Source organism: Canis lupus, chromosome 14, assembly GCF_011100685.1.
Source record: "Canis lupus familiaris isolate Mischka breed German Shepherd chromosome 14, alternate assembly UU_Cfam_GSD_1.0, whole genome shotgun sequence".
In the NCBI taxonomy this organism is placed as follows: Eukaryota; Metazoa; Chordata; class Mammalia; order Carnivora; family Canidae; genus Canis; species Canis lupus.
Genome location: NC_049235.1, coordinates 14,557,009 through 14,574,138, shown reverse-complemented (window position 1 = coordinate 14,574,138; position 17,130 = coordinate 14,557,009). Strand labels below are relative to the sequence as shown.

At 36.3% G+C, this 17,130-nt stretch overlaps 1 long non-coding RNA gene and 1 other non-coding gene across 2 annotated transcripts in view; one reads left to right on the top strand and one right to left on the bottom strand.

The window, feature by feature from the left end:
* The window catches only part of LOC119874506, a 232,974-nt gene that overhangs the window by 91,807 nt on the left and 124,037 nt on the right, over window positions 1–17,130 (bottom strand). The window lies entirely within an intron of this gene.
* Window positions 9,388–9,536, top strand: LOC119867661. The gene has a single exon (XR_005369844.1). It is a non-coding gene; the product is annotated as a U12 minor spliceosomal RNA (small nuclear RNA).

Sequence of the window (17,130 nt, the reverse complement as noted above, 5' to 3'; positions counted from 1 at the left end):
AATTATCATAGCAACAGCAACAAAAACACCTGGTATTTAGGTAGCACTTTACATTTCACAAAGCACTTTCATGTTTACTATTCATCTCTTTTAACAACCTTATGAAATTAATTGGCAAAGTATCACTTTTATTTTACAGAGGTGGAAAATCAGATTTGCTAAGTAACTTTCCCTTTGATTTATCACTGGAACTCAAATCTTAGCCATCAATAGAACTGAATGAAGACTCTAAATTGGTTTTTCAGATTACAAGTCTACCATTATATCTTTCTTGGACAGTATGTTGTCCTTTTTTAAGAGTCTCTGTAACAAATTTTTTTAGAATAAAGTAATTTCATCAGTAAATGATTTAGAGAATAAATGGTTGTCCAGATGTTTTTTCCTAGTGTAGAAATACATGACTTCCTAGTAGAGCGATTATGTGGTATTTTTAGAATAATCAGCTGAGCATGCTAAAATTATTCACAGTGGAAGACTATTCATTCTTTCTACAAGTTTATAATAAAGCTAATAATTTAATAGCAGCCAATATTTTGATTGCTTGACATATGACAATCTTTCTTCTTAAACCTCATACCAACTTAACAAAATGAGCATCTTCTCCTATTTTTCAGATACAAACTCAGGTATATAAAAGTTAAGAAATTATGACAAACCCAGAGAAAGAGTGGAACTGTTGGGATACAATTCCTATCCGTCTGGCCTCAAAGCTTGCACTCAATCATTACACATTCTCCAAAAGGATAAGAAGCAGACAGCAGAATCATTAAGGAACCTTCTCTGAGGAAGGAACAAGGCAAACCAGACATTGAAAATCTGTATGACATTTTAGGGTTCATTTGATCTAGAAAAAATACACAATACTATTTTCTCAAGTACTATACCATTGTCCCAGTAAAATTATCAAAGAGTATATATTTTACAAACACAATTACTAAGATATACTAACACAGAGAACAAATCCAAGTGTGATACCAAGTTAAGAGCAAACATTCAATTAGTATTGACTGCAAGATACTCTGAACTTTGTGGTCTTAGCAGCACAAGGAATTCAGGGGAAGAAGAAAGGAAGAAGGAGAAGAAGAAGAAGAAGAAGAAGAAGAAGAAGAAGAAGAAAGAGAGAAGAAGAAGGAGGAGGAGAGGAGGAGGAGATGTAGTAGAGGAGTCGTCGTGAGGTTGCTGTAGAAGAAATTCTCTCCTTCTTTCGTTCTCGCCCGCTTCTTTCTCTTCTCTCCTCTGTTCTGCTTTTTTTCCTCGCTTCTTCTTCCTCCTCCTTCTCTTTTTTCAGTTCTTGGAAAGCCCTCAGTGGAATTACTGCAACTTACAACAAACTTCAAATAAAATACAAGTGAGAGCCATGGTTCTCAAACTGTAGTGGGCACTGGAATTACCTGGAAAAATTGTTGGCAAATAGACTCTTGGACCCCACCCTCTGAGTTTCTGATTCAGAAAGTATGGGAGGGGTGTGAGAATGAACATTTCTGACAAACTTCCAGGTAATGCTGATGTTGCTGGTTCAGGGACCACACATTGAGAACCACTGTGGTTTAGGTTCAGCAGAATTCTAAGAGAGCATAAAAGATGTAATAAGCCTTCCAAAGGAAAAAAAAAATCATAGACTTTAGCCTTTTTTTTTTTTTTGTATTTAGTTGTTGTTGTTGTTGTTGTTGTTTTTAAGATGTATTTATTGGGATGCCTAGGTACCTCAGTGGTTGAGCGTCTGCCTTTGACTCAGGGTGTGATTTCCGGGGTCCGGGATGGAGTCCCACATGGGGCTCCTGCGGAGAGCCTGCTTCTCCCTCTGCCTGTGTCTCTGCCTTTCTTTCTCTCTCTTTCTCTCTCTGTCTCTATCTCTCTCTCCTGAATAAATGAATAAAATTTATTTGTTTGAGAGAGAGAGAGAACGGAGGGATAGAGGGAGACAGGGAGAGAATCTCAAGCAAACTCTGCACTGATCACAGAGCCTGACATGGTGCTTGATTTCACGTCCTTGGGATCACAACCCTGAGATCACAACCTGAGCCCAAACCAAGAGTCGGGCTTTTAATCAACTGAGCCACCTGAGAATGCTGAGCCTTTGAACTGTGCTTTGACAAAGGAAGAGAATTTCAGATATTGAGGAATAATGTGCTTCTGTCTCAAGAGGAGGCATATAGGTCTTCAGACTCATCCTCTCTCATCTTAGTGATTTGGTAGCCTCACTCTACTCTTGCAGAATGGAATAAAAATTATGAATCCATCTCTCTTTGCCCAACAACTCAAAATATACGTTAATATTTTCTTGGCTTCAACTGAGGTCCTGACATTTCACAAAAGAATGAAAGAGTAGTTTAACACATTTTAAGCCCTATTAAATTCCTTCTTTGTTCCATTTCAAATAATTTCAATTTCTTCTGAAATTTTTTCCTAACCCAACTTTCACATTCTAGGAATGATCCAGAATGTGAATGAGATGTTGGTCAAGTTTTCTTTTGTAGATTTGTTTGATTGATTGTATGGCTGAAATAAGTCACAACTTACCAAGTAAGTATCCTTCCTATCCTTACCCCAAAAGACAAAAGAATAAATGGAAACCATTCTAGAAGCATTTTAACTGTATGCTGGAGCTAGAGAACAATCAAAGGGATAATGTACTGACTCATGAGAATAGTTTTATTCCCCATTCTTCTATTATTTTACCACATGACTCTAAAGAAGTCATTTAAATTCTCACTGCTTTAATTTTTGCATTTGTAAAATGGAGATAATATTTGCCACAAGGTTTAGTTAATGCTTTAAAATGCTTTTGAGATCACTGGAAAAGGAGAGCATAAAATACTCTTACTCTACATTGATCTTTGGAACTTGAACTATAAAACAAGAAGAATCTACACTCCTGCAGGAACCGACCAATTGAGAAGGAACTTTCCTACAACTAAGCTGCTCACTGTCATGACAAATGTATATTGGACTCCAATATTGTCAAGTATTTTACAATCATTCCTTCTAATGATTTTTATTCATCACTCTTACAGAGGGAACAACTAATGGGAAGATAATTCAAATGCTATCTGTCAGTCTAAGGGTGAGAAAACCTTTTCCATAAGGGCCAGGTAGTAAATATTTCAGACTGCAGGCCACATATGAGCATTCAATCACATATGATCATGATTATGAGTCATGCTTAAAAACTGGGACAAATAAGCATTGCTAATCATTATCATTGTAAATTTTTCTCCTAAAAAGCATCAGTGTTCCTTCCTGCTTTCATTTTATTTTACTATTTACTCAGATTGGGTCAGTAATACAGAGTTAAGGAAAATCTGCTACCTAAATATTTAGGGTTTTAGTTTGAAAATGGACCACTTTTTAAAAATAATACTGTTGCTTACAAGTTCTGTTTTCCCAAAAATAATTTGTTAAATCAAGCTATTTGATTTTAGGACCCCAAACACAAGCCACTCTGTTTCATTCACATTTTCTATTTTGTTTTGCCTGCTGCTTCATTACTTGTGTTTCCTCATGAGCCTTTAGAGGAAATAATGTTATTTCTTCAGTTGTGCAAATTGAAAACTTATTTTTAAAGAGCTGTGCTCCAGCCATTTTGATTATCCTACATTCCATTCTTCTCTTCATTTATTTAAAAAAGAAAGAGACTATCTATAAGTCCTCATGTCTCTCCTGAGAGTTGTAGAAGCTATTTTATTCTTATTAACACTTTTATTACACACATTTTGTTTTCTTATTGCAGTGATAGTTTACCTTCCTGTTAACTTTTCTGTTTACATCTCCTTTAAGAAGTTTTGTCTGACGTGCTCTATATAAAGACTCCTAATCAGATCTCCTTTTAAAACTATGTAAAGTAGAAATGAGTTTTACAATTTAAGTTACAAAGTTTACAAAATAGAAAGTAGTTTAAAGACTTTTGCTTCTTTTTGGTTATATTTAAAATCTTTTTAGGAGCTTCTCTTTTAACTGAGATGAACTTCCATACAGTTTCTCATATATCCATGAGTTTTAAACTAATAAATTCAGCACTAAGTCATAGGATACAAAATCAAGATACAAAAATTAGTGTACTTCTCTACACTAACAATAAATGATCTCAAAAAAAATTAAGAAAACATCCACACCGAAATACAATTCAAAATCACAGTGAAATATCACCTCACATCTCTTAAGAAGGTCATTACCCCCAAAAACTAGAACTGTGTTGACAGGTATAGTCCCAAAGTCCAACATCTATCTTGAGCGAAAGCTTTGTGCCCTACATCAACCTTTGTTTTTCATAGTCAGGCTGGCCTCAGGACAAATAAAATTACATATAAATGCACCCTGACTTTTTATTTTCCCCCACAGGTTCTAAGTAATTTGGCTGTAACTCTTTGGGGATGACATTCCTGAAAAACCCTATAATCTTCGTTACTTGTGTTTCTCAGCTGCAGGTACTTCCAACGCTGTGATTTATCTAAATTGTATTTTTGTCAAAGGGTTATAGGGGATAATGTGAAAAGTCTAATGGGATATTGTTAGTAAATTTATAAAATTACTTTCTGTATCCAGTTAGACCAAGTAATTTTTTCACTCGTTGCTTTTAGGGCAGGCTTATGTATCATTGAAGACTGCAAGGAAATAAAAGTTAAGCACCCAAACTAAAGATTCTTTGTCTAAAACCATGTCTGTTAGGACAAGTTTATCATTTATAAGGCTCAAGGATAGTCTTTAGATGAGTGAACAATCTGAGCCTAAAGCTACAAAGCCGCACACAGAATTCTTCCTCTTGCCACTTTGTACTGTCCCTCAGATCTAGGAGTGAATTATTGGTCCCAGTGCCACATACACACCACAGAAGTACATTCTCACTGCTGCTTGATCCAACTAAGGTGCCAGTCCATACACTGGGGTTTATTCCAAAGAGAGATTTGTCTTATGTAATGGAAACTCCTAAGCACTGCTATCCCATTCTGTGGCTGAAAGAAGGTGATGGCACAAAAATGCTGAGGATGGTCTGACCTCCTCTGGTCTTGTGCATGTGAAGTCCACTGCATTCACAATGCCAGAGCTCCAAAGAATTTTGGAATCTCTCCTGACTCCTTGATGGTGTTATGCTGAACAGCCAGTGAATATGAAACATTTTAGCTCCTTAGTTCTGTAACCTTTAACTGTATATCTGGAACCTTTTACTCTTAACCATCTGGGAGAATTCTATAGATCCAAGAGAAATGTAAAAGGTTTATGAGCCAGAAGTAGCTAGCATGAGGTCCAAAGTGAAAGTTAGCTGGGATTAAGTGGTCAGATAACTGTGCACCGCAGAGCAACAAAGTCTTACCAATAGTTAGAACATCAAGTTGGGAAAATAGCAGCATGAGCGAGTAGAAGAACTATCAAAACCAGATTAATTCATTGGCTATTTTCTAAGCTTTGTCAGTTGAGTTCATTTAGTTGCTGGGTTACAAAATTGAATAAGAAAAACAAGGAAAACTGATAACTTGTCCCAGATCCGCAGAGACTGAGACCAGACAACTAAATGCAATATGGTATCCTGAATTGGATTCTGGAACAGAAGGAAATTAATGGAAAACTGGTGAAATCTGAATAAAGTTTGAAGGTTAGTTCACAGTAATGCGTCAATGTTGGTATTTTAGACCTGACAAATACACGACAATAATGGAAGACGATTCCATTAGGGAAACTAAAATCAGTGGGAGCTTTGCAGGGATTCTCTGTGCTCTCCGCAACTTTTCTGTAAATCTAACACTCTTTCAAAATAAAAAGGTTATTTAAGAATGAATAAGACAAGATTCTTATCCTGGAGTACTTAAAGCATACTTGGGAGGATATTATAGTAAAGAAACCAACTCAATCTGGCACTAAATGATTTAACAAAAAAATTGACAAGGCTCAATGGTGCATAGGTCCAGCAGAGCTCCTAGTCCAATCTAGAGTTTAATGAGAATACCTGAGATCAATTCTAAAGGATATGTAGGCCTGACAGGAAAAGGAAAGGGTGATCAGAATTACAGGTAGAAGGAAGGGCATGAGCTGCATGGAGAACTGACAGATAATTTGGAAGGGCAAAGGGTAAGACTAAGGGTGGGACCAGATCCAACTGTGCAAGGCTCCTGTGTCTGGATAAGGACCTAGATCTCCACCTGAGGATGATGGTGAATGACATCACCAGATCTGCAACAGCATGCATATATATTTTTGGAGGCAGAGCTGAAAGTAGAGGTATTTTGTAATGCTGTGAATGAGGCAGAAACAGTAGATATGGAGACAGGAGTGTAAATTTGAGAATTACATAGGAATAGGAAGTAAAACAAGCAGTCTTTAGCGAACCTGACCTGAGGCCATTGAGTGTGGAGGGAAATAATCTAGCAGATAAAAAAAATGTCTTTGGATTATCACTGTACTATACAAAACAATACAATAATTAATTTTCAAGCACAAATATCAGACTTGTGAAGAAAAATTGAGACTATGCTTAGTATACCCTACTACAGATACCACACAAAAACTTTCAGTCAATAAGGCACTGTAAACACATGCTTTTTAAACCTATATACTTAAAACATAATAGTAATTGATAAAATATTAAAAGGCAAATAAAAACACATAGCTAGCTTGAAAATAAGTTAAGATCTCTGTGAACCAGAACGAAGACCCAAAAAAATTTCCTTAAAAAAATAAAAAAATAAAAAAAAAAAAGAAACAGGAGCATCTGGGTAGCTCAGTGGTTGAGTGTCTGTCTTGGCTCAGGTCATGATCCTGGGCCCTGGGATCAAGTCCTGCATCCAGCTCCCCACAGAGAGCTTGCTTCTCCCTCTGCCTGTCTCTGCCTCTCTCTGTGTATCTCTCATGAGTAAATAAATAAAATCTTTTTAAAAATAATAAAAAACAAAACATTTCTAAAATACATAGCTTACATAAAAAAAGAAATAAGAACAGGAGTTAAAAAAACATAAATCAGAATATGGGAAACTAAATCACAACATACACTTTTAAAAGCAATAAATAAAGGAAGAAATTCTCAAATGTCAAACAACAGAACATTTGACAAAAGCAAATAGAGCATACGGGTAGAAAATGCTGGCCATCACTGTGTAACAAATTTTATATGTGAGTGGTCATATCCTTGTCTGCTTGTTTCTTTGGGAAACTGGCCATTTCCACTTGTGATCATTCTTTACCAGGATGTCTAACTGATAATGAATAAATGACTTCAGCAATATTCCATTTCTTGAAGTAAATAGTACTAATAAACTTAAGAACGCTGGTATATGGGCTTTTAAAGCACTTCCATAGTGCCTGGCACACAGTAATCCCTCAGTAAGTCCATTATTATTCCTCCAAGCATCAATGATATAATTTATCACTAGTATTATTATCATCATTATTCAGCACTCTCAGATAGTATTAGAAATGATATGAGTTGTATGGTAAACTATTTCCTTTTATTACTCCCTTCTATGAAGACCTACCTGCTCTTCCTTTGTTCTGATTTCCGAAGACCTCTGAATAGTTCCCTTCTCATTATTTAGTTTCACTTTCCAAAACACATTCCTTTCCCCCCCTTTATTTCTTATTTTCCCAATAGTAGGAAACCTTTTTGATCCCTCTCTTTCTGTAAATAGTGCCACCATTATACCAGGTTTAAAGCTTGACAAATCGAACTTCGATAAAAATAAGTAAATAAATTTTAACCATTTTGTTGGTTGTAAAACAAACAAAAACCTCAAAATAATATTTTAATCTTCTATCTTCCTGTTCAATTCAATTAGCCACCATCCAAAAAAAAAAAAAGAATAAACAGAAGGAGAAGGAGGAGGAGGAGGAGGGAGGAGGAGAGGAGGAGGAAGAAATGTGTCCTTTAAATCTCTCCCACATCTGTCCATTTCGTTCTGTCATCATCACCAGCTTTAAGGTTTTAGAAACTCATTGCTAGCTAGCTGTTACTACATGGCAACTGATTTGATTGCCCCATGTTTTCTCATACTAAACATTGTGCAACAATACGTAAATACTATATTCAGTGAGCTAGTGGAAAAGAGCGTTATTCTCTTCTTCTACATTCAAACATGCTTATGCACTAATTCTCTCCCTGCATCTGCCATAAATCACAGGCAGATAAGAACTTTTTCTAGGCCCTTTTGGTCACAAACAGTCACTATCTGGTCCAAAATAATTTAAAAATCTTCCTCTCCTTTCTCCTCTTGCCCCATCCCTGATATAGTCTGCATCAGATTTAAGCCTGTAATGGAGGGTGGCAACTTTTTTTGCTTCTCCTCTATTTCTGTCACTTCCTCCTCCACTTTTGGCTGTTCTAATGGACACCTCAAGAGCCAGGACCCAGAAAAAAAGGTAATGAGAGATAAACAGAGTTATATCTTGTGGTTAACTAAAGGTATTCCTCCTTCGGGATGTGACAGATGCTCAAATACTAATTCGTATCAATATATTTCTCATTTGGGGAGCACTTCTTTTTTAAGAGAGAAAGCATGCAAATAGGGAAGGGCAGAGGGAGAGGAAGAGGGAGAATCTTATGCAGGCTCCATGCCTAGCATGGAGCCCAATGCAGGACTCCTTTTCACAACCCTGAAATCATGACCTGAGCCAAAATCAAGAGTCAGATATTTAACTGACTGAGCCACCCAAGTGCCCCTCATTTGGGGAGTACTTTTGCACATTTTCTAAGATGTGTCTCTTAGGACTGCTGATAGCAGTTATCAGGACAGTCCATAGTACCCCCTGCAAGGGGAATAGATAGACATACAGGTGCCTCTGTCCAGAGAAACTCCCTCTGGTCTGTTCACCCCACATATTTGAAAGATGGAAGTCAGCATTCATGACACTAAAAAACAAACAAACAAACAAAAAAAAAACATGTTTCCAATCTGCTAACATGCTCTGCATAGTCCTGCAGGACCCAAAGTATGTATTCGATCCCTATCAAAATATTCTCAATTTCCACTGAAATTATGGTAAGTAAATTTCCATTTTTACAGTCTGTCAAAACTAATGTTTTCAACTCATATTTTTATGAAAAATCATCATATGCTCACAAGGCCCAAAGGCTATTTTCTTAGTCTAAGATTCTTAACGTAAAGGCCTCTCTAATCTTCTCTGACTGGTCATTCTAATCTATTCCCTACTACTGAGCAAATTCAGACATCCTGTGCTGCCCCAGATCTAATCACTGTTTTTTGAATTCTGGCCGCCTTGCATCCCCAGTCACTAGTCACTCTCCACCCCAAATCAGGACTGTTTCAATCTTTATTTTCAATGAAACTGAATTTGGTTAATTTGCACAGTAAAGGAACTAACTGGAAGGGTAGTGGACAGTTCATAGAATGAAATGGAAAAGCCAGAGAACTCTAAGAGGAAGGAAATTAAGAAAGGAAGAAATCCATGACTTAAGCTTATGAGTAAGGAAAATACCAATTCAGGGTGATGTCTGAATCCTCACTGCTAATGTGAGATGAATTTGTGAGTGGATACAGGTGCCCCTAAGGTGACCTGCCTACTTGCCAGTATGCCTAGGAGTCGCGATTTGCCCATCCTCCTTTAACACTGAAAGAGTAGACTGCTATAAGTTAGTAAGCTATATTGAGAAGATGCTTGTTTCCTTTAAATAATAAACAAGGTTAATTCAAGAAAGAGAGAGAGAGAAATAAGGGAGAGAGGGAGAGAAGGAGGGAGGAGGGAAGAAGGAAGGGAGGGAGGAAGGGAGGAAGGGAGGAAGGGAGAAGGGAGGAAGGAAGGAAGGAAGGAAGGAAGGAAGGAAGGAAGGAAGGAAGGAAGGAAGGAATTGAATCCAAGAATATTTCATAGGAATGATCTGTTGGGGAGACCCTCAATGTTATCAGTCATCATTATACCGCTGGGCCCTTCAGTCTTCTGCAATCACAGCAAATGATCTCTCTTTCCTGGCCTTTCACTTTGCTTTATTTCCCCAAGATTTAAAGTCCCAGGCAAGAACACAGGCTTAGCCATGGCTGACAACTTGAAAACCATGGGAAAAGGGAAAGTTACCATTAGAAATTAGTCAAATGTATTATTTGGGGCACATAATATCATTGTTTTCATAAAATCCCAAGAGAATAAGCTGAAAAAATTAGAATTCATGGGAGAGATCCACAAAGTGACTGGGCACAGATATATATGCAAGAATTCAGTATCTCCCTCGTACAAAAACAAAACTGCAATGCCAAAGACATCAATAATTTAAATGGGGAAAACAAAATATAGATGCTTAGGAAGAAAACTATAGGGGCACCTGGTGATTCAGTCAGTTAAGCATCCAATCTCTTGATATTGGCACAGGTCATGATCTCAGGGTCCTGGAATCAAGCCCTGAGTAGGGCTCCAGGCTTAGTGGGGAGGAACATAAGGGTTCTCTCTCTCTCCCTCTCCTTCTGCCCCTCCCCCAATCATGGATGTGCACACATACTCTCTCTCTCATATAACTAAATAAATCTTTTTTTAAAAAAAGAAAACTAGGGCACGTGGGTGGCTCAGTGGTTGAGCAACTGCCTTTGGCTCAGGTCATGATTCTGGGATCCTGGGATCAAGTTCCACATCAGGCTCCCCATAGGGAGCCTGCTTCTCCCTCTGCCTATGTCTCTGCTTCTCTCTGTATGTCTCTTATGAATAAATAAATCTTTTTAAAATTTTAAAAGAAATTAAAATTTCTTTTAAAGAAAGAAAACTATAAACATTAATTCAGATCTCTTACAGAAGAATTGAATGAATAAAAACATTCATTACTTTTGGTGGAAAGACTATTTTAAAGTAGCTCTTTTTTACTTTACCTATAATCCAGGATAAATCTGGATTAAGATTTGTAACTATGTCCTCTACTTATCGAACAATAAGAATTTAGTGTGTGAATTAAATTTAGTTAATTTGATTGAGCCTACTTATCTTTTATGTGGGGGAAGGAATGGTGTGTGTGTGTGTGTGTGTGTGTGTGTGTGTGTGAGAGAGAGAGAGAGAGAGAGAGATCTGGAAATGATTCGAAATTACCCTATAGACATAGATAAATAGAGAATTTACAGATATTTAGACTAACATACTTGATTATCAAACAGGAAATAATAAAATAGAAAAAAATACCTAACTTTATGGTAGAGTCAGCATCTACATTTCTACCCAAAGAAGTGTTCATGTTTTAAATCTGAATTCCCACTAAGGAAATCATATTAACTTTTAGCTTATTTTACAACCTATCAACCATAAAATATGGTCACTTACTCATGAACAGATTCCACTGTATCTCCCATCTCATTCAGAAAGTAGAAAGTTAGATTATTCTTAGGTTTTGTGTTCCTTTGTCCTGTTATTATTAGGGGCCTGGGCAGATGAGAAGATAGGATCTAAGATTGTTAAACCCAAATTGAAGAACCTCCCATCTAATTATCAGACTATACTCCAAGCACAATGCCACTACTGATGGAGATTTGATGAGGGCTGAGAATTAAAGCAAAAATAAATAAAGTTGATAACAATTAGGGAACTATCATCAAATTGATGGTGAATACAAAGTCTACAGTGGATGTCTAGAACAAGACTAATTAACCTTGCTGCACCCCAGCAGGCCCCAGTCCTCATGTGCTCTGAAAAACGTGTCAATTGTGTTCTCACTATTCTTTTTTATATTGATGACGTGAGGTGTGGATTTGTTTACAGAAAAAAGAAAAAGAAAACAAATCAAAGAGACAAATAAATAAAATGGGAGTGTTCTTCACATAAACATCTCCCCCTCAGATACAGACAGACTCAAGTGGTTCCATTGGTTACTTAAGTCCTTCCTCATAATCCCTCTTGACTGAAAAGATATTTCCTACATTAACTAAGAATGTTTAAGCTCCTTTTGTTTGCAGAGACAATATAATGTAAAAAGCTACCACAGCCAAGTCCCCTTCCAGTATTCTATGGTGGTCTAAGTAGTCCCTGTTATAGAAGGATGACCCTCCCACTCACCCACCCACCACCATTCAGAAAGACAAGGCATTCATTCATTCATTCAACAAATATTTGTTGAATAAGTACTAGTGCTAAACACTGGGGACTCAGAGGTGATATAAAAAGTTCATGTCCGTGGACTTTAACACTCTGGGAGGAGAGACAGGCAATAAACAAATAGTTAAGCCACTCTCTGGCTCTACATCAGCCTATTTCAACCACATTGTTCCTTGAGGCCACAAAGATTATGGTGTCTACTGACTTCTGGCTGGTTGGGATCTTGTTTCTAGTCATTTTCTCTGCTACTTTTCCTTCTTGCTGGTTATCTCTGCTCCAAGGGTTTTTCTTTGCTACTACATCCAATTCCAGAAATGTCTGCAATTTAATGAGTTTCTGCTAAAAACAGTACTACCCCCAGCAAGGCCCATTAAACACACAGAGGTGCAGTGACTGGAAAAGAACCACTATTTATTATATTTCAAGAAGAAATAAGCTGGGTCATACATTATTTATGAAGTGTTTATGATGTCATCCAACACTAACATAAGCACTGACTGACATAATATAATAAACACAACAGCTGTTTCCTTCTACCACTTCACTGTTCAACTCCTTCAACTGAGAATTCAGATTTTCAGCTTTTCACTCTTTAACCTTTTATGATACTGATTGACCTAGTAATATGCTAATCAATCTTCATGCCAGATCTCATTATAGAGCCAGTTAAATACAATAAATCATACCTTCAGAATGTAAAAAAATAACACCTATTTTTGAAACGACTTTGTTAGAAAAGAAAGTTACAAAACTTTATTGGCCTCTGCAAATATATTTGGTGGGTGCAAATGCTCTAAGCTCTGAGCTCCAAAACTAAATTTCTAATTGGGCTTTTTTTTTTTTGAAGTGATGGAGTTTCTGTCTATTTTAACACTTTTGGTGTGAAGATAAATCTGCAGATTTAGAGAAAAGTGAACATGGCTTTAGAAGTATTTGTACTTTATCTTTTTGATAACTGTCTTTTAAGAACAATAAAGAGATTTATTTCTGTCAGGTAGTAGTGAAAATATTATGAATGCCCTTACTGCTTTGATATTTCATGAAAGGCACGGTATATCTATGGCAGTTAAAACCTGAAAAAAAAAGAGGAAATTGACAAAGTTTATTGAGTTGAGCAACAGATAGCAGGACAGGGAGGAAGAAAGAAGGGAGATGACATATCCTTCATTTATCTTTTCCTAACAGATGATGTATTTAGGAAAATCAAAATAATCATATATGTAAAAGAATGTCTATTTAAAAGAATTCATTGATTATGGTATTTTTTATAGTACTAGCATGAAGGGTAACCAGTTTTCAGATTATAATTCTTCACTCAAGAACTCTGCTTTATTGCAAATACGAGCTTATCATAAAATGTTAACTATAAATTTATCCTGACTATAAAATTAAGCACGTTATTGATTTATGATAGAAAAGCTACTAATGGCAAGTAAACGATTTAGGAGTTGGAAATGGGAGAGTAAATGTCATTCTAAAGAATGAGTGAGTTCTCTCTTTTCTGGGACACTAACTTCCAAAACACAGTAAGAGTTGATGTAAATCGGCACTACCCACACTGCTGCCCATGACTATGAGCTACAGGTCCACATAAGATAGAAGAGGAATGAGAAGATGTGCTTCTAAGCTCTTATAGTTATTTGGTAGAGTAATTTTATATCTGTTTAATCTAATAAAAACTATGGACTCATATTATTCATTTTGCACATTTTATTTTTTTCCATTCATTTATTTTACAAAAGTATCTCTCTGAAGCATATAGAAATTAAAAGTAAAGCAAAAGAAGAAAAAGGACACACTTTCACCAAAGTTAGAAAACAAACAAACAGAAAAACACCAAAGAAACAAAAAGAGTAGATGTGGAGAAATGGAGTATGGGCTTTGTTTTCTTTAATTTGTAAAGGAAATTTTTTGACAAAAATTCTGTCACAGAGGTTCAGACAGCTTTTTGGAGGACTTTGTTTTCCTTTCCTCCTTCTCTCCAGACTCTGATTTCCTTTAGACTGTAAGTAACTCACTTTAGCATTGATTTGATTGGGTCAAATGTATTGCTTCCATAGGCTTCAATAAAACAGATTTTTTTCCATTTTATTTTATTTGTTAATTATCTCATCAACTTTCCCTAAATTTTTTCACATAGGCACATATTTCCAATAGAAGTTTAGGACATAACTAGAGCCAATTTCATATCCTTGGTATTACAGTAAGTAATTGGTTGCTTGTCTCTCTTTTTCACTCCTGCCATAGATTTATCCATACTCATTGAGTGTCAGTTGCAAAATGTAGCTGGTCTTTGTCAAGCTTTCTTTTCATAAGCTTTCTGTGGTTTAGAATTGGAACTAGTGGAAAAAATTCTTACAATCAAGGGACTATACTTCTGCCACTATCACATCAGCTTAACAACAGAAGCAAACAGTCTTGCATGTTGTTGGCACCTCTTCTCCATCCTGTGTGTTGCCACAGCTGTCTGTACGTGGTAAGTATATTCAGAGAGCAAAGGAAAACGACAGGCAAGGAGGGCCAAGTATTTGACATCTTGTGGAATAACCGAGTTCTTTACCTAATGAGCAAATTCTTGTTGTATAAAGGACAAGTAGAACTTAGAGTCTGAAGGACAATGAAGAAAAACACCCTGAGACAGCAGATCCTAATACAGGAAAACTCCGTGAAAAAAAATCTACCTACAATTGTTCCCCACTTAAAAAAAAAATGCTATCAATTGGCTTTACTCTTTTGTGTTTTTTAATCTATTTTTGTTTATTTTTATGTATTTTTTCAAGTTTTTGTTTTAATTTGTTTAGTTAGTTAACATACAGTGTTAAATTAGTTTCAGGTGTACAATACAGTGATTCATCACTTCCATACATCACTCAGTGTTCCTCACAACAAGTACCCTCCTTTATCCCCATCACTTGTTTCACCCATCCTTCACTCACCTCCCCTCTGGTAACCATCAGTTTGCTCTCTATAACTAACAATCGGTTTCTTGATTTGTGTCTCTCTTGCTCTTTTTTTTTTCCCCCTCTGCTCGCTTGTTTTGTTTCTTAAAGGGTTGGCTTTACTCTAGAGCAGAGAAAGAATTACAGGGGCTTTCAAAAGACAATTCTTTAGTATTGGCAAAAAAGAAAACCGAAATGCTGTTATAACAACATGGATGAATTTCAGAAACATTATGCAGAGTGAAGGAAGCCAGAAACAAAAAAAGTATGCATATATTGAATTCACTTATATGAAGATCTACCAAAAAATAAAATAAAATAAAACTGATATCAATAGTGAAAAACATCACCATAATGATTACATCCTGAATGTGAGGGGTCGAAGTAGGTGATGACTTTAGAACAGAACTTTCTGGAGTAATGGTAATATTCAATATCTTGATAGGAGTTTGGATCACACATGTGTATGTCTTTGTCAAACCTCATCAAATGGAACACTTGAGATATATGCATTTCCCTGTATATAAAATGTACCTTAAAAATAGGAATATAACAAGTATAGAATCCATTAATTAAATGTATGGTGAAGTGTCTAGAATTAAGTTTACAAATGTCTATAACTCCTTTTGAAATTTCATTCAAAAACTGAGATAGATTGATGGGTAGATAGAGATAGGGACAGATGGACAGACGTGATTAAGCAAATATAGCAAAATATTAATTGTAAAATCAAGGTGAGGACTATGGGTGTTCATCATACAATCCTTTCAACCTTTCTGCATATTTGAAATTTATTCATAATAAAAGGTTTGTTGGGGGAAAAGCAATTTTTTCCTCTCTGAACCCAAATATATCTCCCCAAAACTCTGTCAGGCCCCCGTTGAGTACTACAAGACTTGTTAGATCATTTTCCAATATCTTTCACTTGATATGAAAACTCAGATAAGATATAAAAAAAAAAACACTGAGAAGAAGAGAAACCACATGATTAAACAACTATTCATATACCTGGTACTGGCAATATCTCATTTAATTTTTGAGAGAACTTCTTAACTTAGGTATTGTTTTGGGTGTCAAGATCATATTTTTAGTAACAATAGCCTCTTAAGTTCTACAGTCACTTAAAAGAAAACAGAATTAGTGTTTCACACCACACTATAGATTTTATTAATGTCTTGATGGCTTTGGGGGCAATAGGGGCAAAAGAAATTTAAAAGCTCCTAAATAAGCATTCTGAAGAATCATTTAAAAAAAGAGAAAAACAACTTCCTCATCTTTCCCACATAATGCCATCCCTTTTCTTTGATAGGGATTATCTTAGGAGACCCTTTACTGTCTTTTGGTAAGCCTCAGCAATGTACAACATTTAAGCCAACATCTTGGTGCTTGATAATTCTAGTCGAGCCAAGTATTAATCTTTAAGATATAAGAATTATAATCATACAATGTCTTTCCTTTGTCAATGTGTTAGACCCTGGAGAACTGCAACTGGCTCCAAGAAAAGGAGCAAAAGGAATGGAAGGAATGATAGTCTGTGAAAAAACAATTTTGTTTGGGAGATGAAATGTTACATTCTTGGCTTAAACTCATAAAACTAGGATAGAGAATAGATATTCAAGTTCATAGTTCTCCACATTGGGTCTCTAGAAGAGTTCTCCCTCTTCCACCTTAAGTCCATGAAGAGGTTTCTTCCAGAAACCTATAGAGAAATCATAGTTTAGAGAGCTTATGGACTTTCCCAGGGCCACATAGCTAGCATAGGAAACTGAAGCTCAAACACTGAATGGTTTTCCTCTGTGCCAAGTTAGGATCAATTAATTGTAAACTGGTTTACTAGGGCTGTTTGTAGATATGACCCCTGAGCACAAGAGCAGCCTTCATTTGAAAGGAAAACAATATTGGCACATGAAGCCCTCCTTGGAAATAGCGGGCTATCTCCTGACAGATGGAATGTCAGGAGAGCACCATGAAAGAGGCAACATCAGAAAAGGCATAAAAACTGAAAAAAAGGAAAAGAGGAAGGCACCAAAAATAAACTTCACCCATTTCCCAGTCACACACTATTCTAATTGGATATTTCCACAGCAGAGATGAGGTTACCATAAACTGCAGTTTGTCCAGGACAGTCCTGGTTTGTTCCTCTTGTCCTGTGGATTACACATTTTGTGGACACCGTATTTAGGAAGCAGAG